Below are 9,984 nucleotides of genomic sequence, written 5' to 3' on the forward strand. Positions count from 1 at the left end.
ATCAAATTTATTGTAAATAATGCCAAAAATTAAATTTTGTAACATGATAAAACATTAATTATGGAAAATATCATAATGACAATGATTAGTAATACATATGTATATTATATATTAACATATAATCTTACAATAACTGTTTATGTTAAATTTAAATTCAGGAAATGTTTATAAATGCTTATATACATAAGCCTAATTAGGTGATTAATTAAGGTTCAACCACAAAGGGTGAAGAAAACAATTTGTAGTTGAAACCACCAAACAACAGTTTATTTAGTGGCTTGAGAATTGAGATATATTGGAATTATATATGTTACATTATAGGTAGTTCAATATTTAATTAAATCTATAAATTCGTAAGTTTTTCAGAATTTATATAGGAACTTCTACATTGAATGGTATTAGTAATCATCAAAATTGACAAACTACAATTAATTACCTAAAAAATTATCAAAATTTAAAATATACCCAACATAAATAAGGATAATACACTCAGTATGCCCTCCAATATTATGGTATGTAAACAAAGAATAATTGAAATATTTTTGGTTATCAATTTATTATTTTATTTAAATGATTTATGAATAACAACTTTCTAATAATAATAATAAACGAAATGCAATGTATAATAACACATCTAATAAGCACATAACAAAACATTGAAAAGATGTCCCATGGATTCACTTTAATGTAGCAAACTTACAAAGAACCTCTTACAGCCAAGCACCTCCTTGTCTACTATTGAAACCATATAGAAGCCAGAAAAGCTTTGAAATGTCTGACAGCCTCTTCGAAGCTCATAGCCCAATTCAAGGCAACTCCAACAAAATCATCATCACATTTCTAAACCTTATTGATATGCACGACGATCAAAGAAAACCATTGTTTTTATTTATATGTACCTAATATTTATTTTGTTATGAGCTAATAACCTAGAAGTTGATGCTGTACCACGAATAGAAAAAAAAAATAAAAACTTTACTATTTATAATATTAATTATGTAACTACTAAATACACATAAGGTAATTATAATACATGGAAGTGGTACTCCACTATCAAAATTTCCAATGTTATTATAACTACCTATCGCCATCCCTATCAAATGCACATGACCAGCAAACTGTAGAACGAAAGAAATACAAGTCATTTTATTGTGGCACATTTAAATGATATTTTAGATTCTGAGCGGAGCGAGGGAGCTATTGTTTTTACAATGGTGTTTATTTTTTATTTTTTCCTTTTCTTTTTCTTTTTATATCCTGTATACAAAATTTCTTCCAGAAGGAGTGTTTCGATTTCAACATATAGTACCTTATCTTTTAGCAAATTGGATCAAGATGGTACTTTAGAGAGGTCATTTTTCGATTTTCTTAATAGTTATTTAATGCCACGGGAAAAACCACCGGAAAATTACAAAAAAACGCTAAAAATGGGATTTTAATTTCTAACGCTTTGTTTATCACCATAGAAACGAATAAAAAATTATCATATTTTAATATTAATTCAACTTACATGATAAAATAAATAATAACAAAATATAAAATATCCATACTGACGAACCTTCTCCGGTCAGAGTCGTTTTTCTTATACGATGATAATATATCATTGAATTCAAATCTAATACAACCATTATACAATGACCCACTTGTAATCTACTGTACAGCAGAGCGACATCCACTTACCTGCATTTTTATCTTATTATATTCTGAATTCTCATGATATTATATATCTTGGATTCTAATCTGACTTCTCATATAATAAGCTAACCTGATTGGTTCCACTCTCGGTCACCATTTTATTTCGATAGTTAAACAAACGTGATTTCGATAGTGAAGTGGCACTACCGTGTATTGTAATTACCTTGAGTGCACCCATATTTTTATATTTTTGCTCGTAAAAATTTGTGGTTTTTTGTATAGGTACTGGAAACTATTAATAAATTATATGCATTTTTAAAATCCATAAACATAAACGAGGACTTTTGTACTAGAAAATATACAAACTGTGCGTACAGTAGCTATAGAAACCAGTAAGTGTATAAACTTATTATTTTCATTTTGTTATTGTGTTTACGTTAAAAACCATAGTCATAAGTTTATTTTGAATTTAGTTACAGTTTTGACCATGACTAAATAAACAGGTGTGTCAGCAAAATCGTTCTGCACATAAAGTGGGATATGGAATAAACAAGTTCTTTATATCAATATTCCAATGTATTTGGTAAATAAATTATCGTTTATTCCAAGTCTAAGAAACACACATATTATATATATATATATATATAAAACTAATATTTTTATATATCTATACGGTGCACATGCGCAGTGATAGGAAAAATACGCGGGTTTGCTGACATGTCTGTTTATTTAGTGATGTTATAACAATAGTATGAAATATAAACATTGTATTCTATTCTTCACATTTACAGTCAAAATGCAAAAAATAAGTAGACTAATATAATACATCTAATATAGACTTAAGCTTCAAAGTATAAGACTCCTAAGATAGTCAAAAATGCATGCCACAGTCATTAGATTAAAATATCACACCAATGACTTGAACTTGGGTAATACAGTTTGTAATCGGTATATTACTATTAAAAGTTATACTGATTAACAAAATATGCAAAAATATGCACTAAATGTTTTCTTTATATTTCATTTGTTAAGTCGTGCAATTAATGTATAGCTTTGCTAGCAATAAATCTAATAAGTAAGAAAAAAAAACAAGTAATTGCAACAAAGTTCTGGACCTATTCATGAGTATCATATGGCGCATTTTGGAAATTAAATTACTTTTAAAATAAATAACAGGTATCACAATTAAAAATCATGTATATATTATAATTTATGGACATTCGAGGCGAGTTTTTAAGTTTATTTTAAATTAATATTAACTTTATTATACAACAAATTAGTTTTCTTGTTTATTAGTTGAATTTATTATGGCAGTTTGTACCTATTACATCAATAATATAATATATACTAATTTAACAAACCAATAATTTAGTATTAAGAATCAAATCATAGTTTAGCTTAATAGCAAACGTTCACTAATTTATGTTGACACGATGACAAACGTGCCCTCTAAAATTCGTACTAAACTGTCTTACTATAGTCCATACCATTCGATACTTAAAATTGTATGATCAATAAATCAAGTAAATAAACATAATATTTATACCATCATTTTAATATATTTATTAGTAAATGCTATACTCTGAGATGAAGTACTAAATAGTATACTTTATAATGGTACCATAATTACCCATATCTATTAGTTATTATTTACACCGATTACTAATAATTATGTAGGTATTTTATTGGTTCAATTTTCACAATAAACAAGCATTGTTAATAAGACTACCTGAAAATAAATACATTTTCTAAGTAATACATAATATCAATGTTAGACAAATAGCAGATGACTGAACTGAAAATATACATACGCGGTTTAACATACAGTATCATTGAATGGAATCTAAAAAATAGGACAGATGAGTAACGATTTGGCTAAGCCTATAAAGTTTAATGCGAGTTGTAAAGTAATTCAAAAACTTTTACTGAATAGCAATAAAAATCCAACTATTTTTGTAAAATGATTAATTTATTGTATTTTCAAATAGTCACTATTATATTAATATAGTGAATTACTATTATTACTTTAAATAACACATAGGTATTTTAATAATTAATATTCTTTTACTATTTTATTGGTTCTTTTCAACAGAAGTGTAACCTTAGTAAACTCCTTCAACAGGAAAGAAAGAACTGCTGCCATTTTTTTCGATTTTTAAATGGCGTTTTATAAAGTTACACAAACGCATACTTTAAAAATTACTACAAACAACGTAGTCTATCTACGTAAACGTCTCTATCTATAGGGTCAATTTTGTGGAGTCCTTCCCAAAATAATATAATTTTCAGTTAAAGTAACTTACCTTAAATCTTCTCCCCGAATCATTTCGGCCGGAGTTCCACAGAGATCCTACCACGACTACACCACTATTCAGCTAGCTATAGCGGCATATCTCCAGTGAAGTTCTTACTTCAACGGCGATACCACTCTCCAGCAGCGAGTCTTCGGCTAATAATAAAGCCATCTTGCTGACAACCGCGAACCGTTGGAACAACTTTTTTGCCAAACAATTTTACCAACAAAACCAACAGACGGTCACCGCCCGGCAACGGAGTCCTGGCTCACAGAGACGCATCTAGAAACAGTATTTTTCATGATCGTCAACCCCATTGGATCGACATACTTTTCATAAATACCACCATATCGCCTATTAAGTCCGTCATTAGTGTAACATGCAACTATTAACTTGAGCGTTAAGCAGACACATCTACGCAATTTTAAATAGTGTCAGGCCAAGTATTGATTTGGGGACGATCGCCCGTGTTGACTGCTTATCCAGGTAGTACCACAACCAGGAATCAATCACTATTTCTCAATAAACTATAAGACATAGGAACATTGAATAATAAAACATTGCGATTACCAAAAACCAATAAGAATTCAGTCTATTTGCGGGACATCACGTCACGACAGTAACGCGCAGTTTCACAATAAATGTTTAATGCTACTACGTGTGTACAAAATACGGAGTGATACAGTTATATAAAGTTTTCCCTCGTTAAAATATCATTGAAGTAAATGTTTCATTTAGTTATATTAATTATATTAGGTGTTCAATTATATTTATTTCATTCATGTCAATAACTTGTATTTAACTAGTTTTATATCTTTTATATTTAGTTCCTTATGAAAATAATAAAATAAATTATTAGTTTCTAACCACATTTATTTATTTTTTATGCTAATTACGCTAAATATAGTAAAATATAGGTAGCTAGAAAATTGTTAGGCTTAATTTTCTTCTTCTCAAAATATTAGAAGTTAAATTAAAAGATAAATTATTTATTTATATTATATATGCATAGAGTTCTGAATATTAAAATTGCAGTATAATTCAGAACATAGACATTTCATAACTCTATACATGTATTTTAATGTTGTTCAAATGTTTAACTTTTAAAATATATTTTTTTTTTTATTAGATCTATTGATTGGGTCAACTTAAATAGTGCTTATTTAAAAACAGGTTTAAGTTATCATTTTCAGTAAATTTCCGATTTTATAATAGGTTTTTTTTTTTTTTAAATTTTGTTTTTATTATTATACATTTTTTTAGCAATACAACTCGAGAGAGGGCCATGACCCCTAAGCCCCCCCCCCCCTGAAGCCGCTTCTGAGATTTGGTTATCGGGTTTCCTCGAATTCGTATGATATGAGGAAATACAGTGGCCCATTCTATGTAGTATACAAATTATGTATTTATATTATGTGAAATGTATATTGTTCTTTTAAACCGTAAATTACTAAGCCCAACATAATTTATTATTTCTTTAATAATTAAGTTCATATTTATTTAAGTACATTTACCCATGTTATAATATAACGTTACCTAAAGTATAAAACATAACTTAAGAGTAAGAACTGACAAGAATAATTTTCCAGTGACTAACTAAATATGGTGTAATCAGATGTATGAAATCAAAACATTTTATACCTGCACATGTTCTGACGTTTTAAACTACTCATGAATACTCATTATTATATAACCGAGGACTAAATTTCATTTAGATTTATTTTTTAATTATTACAATACTCATCCTCTCTTCTTTAAATATTGTGTGTATTGATATTTTATAAATTATATTACTTTTAATTATAGATAGTAATACATAGTACATATTATTATTATATTTAATTTTCACAATAATAAAATTTAAATTTAAGTCGATTAGTAGAATATAATATTATTATGTTAAATATTTTTTAAATTTTTTCTTTACTTCTTTACATTGTATTTTACAAGAATTGAAGAACAATTTACATAAAATAATAATAATTTTTTACGTGCATATGAAATAAATTAATAAATATTATGGTTTAGTTGATTACTTAAATTTGTTATCACAATATTCAACGATTAACACTTGACTACTTACTAAAGCTACGAAAATAAATTTCTCAAAAGATTTTCTTTTTATGGAAAATAAAAAACAATTTAAAACATAGGTTATTACTCCATGTTTAGACTTTCGTTAATAATTCAGTGAAATGACTACTTTACCAAAACGGGAAACGTTTTATTAATATTTGCAATGATACATTATACATTTTTAAATTTATAATATGAATACCTATATTGTACATAAATATATTAGAACTTTTGCAAAATTTATATTTTCTCCAGTTCATTTCCAACTATAATAGAATAATGAGCAATTTTAAATATATTTATGATAATTAATATAATATTGTTTGCATTAAACGTTCGGATACAATATATGTGTTAATCATAGTTATGTTAATTTTTAACTTTAACTTTAACTTAAATATAATTTATAAAATCTATTGTATGATTCGATTTAAATATATTTTCCAATGCTTACTACCATGTTTCAAATGCATTAATCTAATTATTCAGTAATACGCAATTGATAAAAAACATGAATATTTTCAAACAAAATCCAATGAAAATTGCTACAAAGTAAAGTGCTGTCAGGGGTAAACATAATAATTTATCAGTTATTCAAAAAAAAAAAAAACCCAATAATTTCTAAAGTCTATGTTCAAAGTTTTTCTCACTAAGAAGAAATATTCATTTGTTTAAACGTACTAGTAGGGACGGTACATAATGTGTTTCACATACAAGATTTACAGTGTACGGAGACGTTTTGGGTTACCAGTATGCGATTTCGGACAATGACTTCAATTTTTCATCGCTTTTCGAGGGTGTCACCGGAAGACGCCCAGTCGTTAGGTTTGAATGTATTTCGTGTACCGAGAATTGCGTGTCGTATCGTCCCGTCGTAGCCATAATGGTCAAAAATCCATATTATACACATCGAAGCAAGTCTATATAAGTTCGGTATTTTATGTATTAACATATTATATTTTTTTCAAACTCTTGGATAATATTTTATTTAAATTTAACGAGTAAATATTTAATTAGCAATATTATTGTGTTTACTTTTCCAAATTTCTATAGGTACGTCCTTTTGAAATTATCTTATACGATGTTTTGTAGGATCGGAAATCTTATATAAATTTATGTTAATAAGTTCTTATCTTCTAATCAACCTCAAAGTATAAAAAAAAAAAATAATTAAAAAATAATTTGAAAACACAAGGGAAAAAGGTTGAGGATGAGTATATCAAGTTTGCCCGACCTAATCTAGTTTCGTTTATGTAGGACACTAAATTTACGACTAGAGTAAAACAAAGTAATAAAAATAATTTTAATTTTAAATGTATATTATATATTTTTATACTGAAAATCATTACTGGACGTTATTGAAGTAGGTAAAGTATTAGGTATACTGAGTTTATGTGTTTCTAGTAAATAATTTGTAATATTATCATAGATCCCTTTTTATTTCAGCCGTAGTATATGAGTAATTTTTATTCATGTGTGCTCTGTAAGCAGTCTTAAAGCCTTATGACTGTAGTTTGCGCATTACTAGTCTAAATGTTAGACTACATTATTTTAAATACCAAGCTAAACATATAGCGTCAAACCTTATCGGAGATCACACGCACCTGTCAACACGCCTTAATTAATTACCGAATTATGCACACTAAATCTAGGTAAATAACAGTTGTAACAAGCGCCTTATGCATTTTGATTAAATCATATTCGCTCTCAGTAACCAACCTTTAATTATTTAACAAGTTAATTACCTAGCGGACGGTCTAACAACGGTTTCTAAATTTATGTTATACCATGTTAGTGATTTATTGTGGTACGCAGTTGAAATTTAACGCGTAGAAACTACATTTTGTTCAATTTACACGAATTTTAATCGATTTGTTTTGAACTATATTAAATTTTTATGTTGTCGGTCAAATGTCATATTTCAACATTACTTTGTCATTATGTACATATCTGTGTAAAAATGTATATTTTAAACATAAGTTCAACCACACTTTTAATTTTACTTTTTAGACATTAGTTAGATTATTAACTAACTTTTATAATAGTTTTCAAGTGATATAGGTCCATCCATTAGTCATTTTAATTTCCAAGCGACGAGATAAATGTGTACCTAAATTATCTTGTCTAAGAAAAACGCTTTTTGATAAACAATTCATGGACCTGTAGTGTTTTCTTAAAATTTCACTGTTTTTGCATTAAAATTTAAAAATTAGTAAGTATAAATAATATCATGGTTTCCAGTGTCGATGTATATTTTGCACAAATACTTTATTTACGGGGATTATAATTCTGCATCATAAAATATTAAATAAACGATGTCAAAGATTATTTTTAAAAATATAACAATGAAAAAATCCTTCTGCCCTTATAGAACTCTTATTCAATTATTTTCATTTTGAACAAATAAATATGTCTTAACTCCTAAGACAGTATCAATATTGTTTCTTTTACAGCGAGTTTTATTCGAGTAATTTTTTTTTTATTCTTAAAATTAAAGTTCAATGCGGGCTATATAAGGTTTTATTTTATTAATTGAACTAAAAATTAAGTCGTCCACGAGTTATCTCTATTTCTGTGAAGTCGTGTTCAACTGCCAATCTCTAGTCAGTAATTTTATCGATTTGGACTGACATGTGTTTTGTGTCCAGAAAGCCCACAGCACGGATACAAATAAAATTCCGTTTCTCAAGTGTCTAATATCTATGTATAAATGTAAACATTATGACCTAGTTAATGTTGGGATTCGCTCACACGCATTTAATTACTTACATCTAACAATAGCACCAATTAGCATCTTTGGTGCTATAGTATCTTAAGTTTTTTGATTTATTCATTAAAACCTATAGTGTATATTTATTAATTAAATACTAATAATAATTCCGTATTAAATAAACTATTGAGTATTAGTATAGGTTTTTTTTTGAATAAATTTAAACTTTAATCCCGTGCTTCTATTTTATTAAGAAAGTCGTAGCAATAGAGTGTTCGCATATAATTAAAACTTAAATTATAATCGTGTATAATCATACAGAACAATGTAGCTTTTAATTTACTATAACTAAAATCAAAATATTTGTAAACTTTTCATTCATTTCACAATAACTAAAACAAATTCTACAACTCTAGGTATATTTTATATTATGCAGTTTAGGAAAAGAAATGCAAATTTAAGCTAGTTAATAAAGCATGGTGAAATTGTATCATATAAATATTATTATAACATCTATATATAAAAAAAAAACATAGATTTAGATCTGAAAAGAATGGAATATTGTTAAAGTTAATGAGTTTAAGCATAGGGTGTAAGAAAAATAAAGTTTTATTAGAATAAATTATTCATAATCGTAATCGATTCATATAGGAAAATAAACGGTTATTTGTGGGTAAAAATAGAAATAAGTAGTAAGCAAGACGAAAATAAAAAATTAAGTGCCTTTATTAAGGCCTACGGGGGAGGGCATTAAAAGATTTCTCGGTAAAAGTTGAGTATTATTCAAACATCGCTATATGCGGAAGCACGGAATGAAATAACCATTATCATATTTAGCACAAACAATAGATTTATATTTACTATGAATAAAGATACGAGATGATATCCTTTCAATATAGTGAACTCACAAAGTCGACTGATGTCATGAATTAAAGGAAATGAGCTACCTATTTAATTTGTTAACATGAGTGAAATGTTTTGTCTTCAACAATACCTACAAACAGATAATAGTAAAATCACATAGATTACTTAAGTAGTTCTTTTATTTCGTGGCGAGTGGCATTTCTGAGTCATCTCATCAAAAACAATTTATTATTACTTAAGAATTTTCTGCAGTAAAATATTTGTCCGACAATTCCACAGAGAGTTGAAGAAGGACAGCATAAAAGAAATTCAAAGTGGAAATCTTTTAGTAAAAAATCTTTAAATATCAAAGAAATATGAATGAAATCCCTACAGTAAAAATACTTTTTTCAAGCACAAATAATT

This window comes from Acyrthosiphon pisum, chromosome A3 (genome assembly GCF_005508785.2).
Source record: "Acyrthosiphon pisum isolate AL4f chromosome A3, pea_aphid_22Mar2018_4r6ur, whole genome shotgun sequence".
NCBI classification, from domain to species: domain Eukaryota; kingdom Metazoa; phylum Arthropoda; class Insecta; order Hemiptera; family Aphididae; genus Acyrthosiphon; species Acyrthosiphon pisum.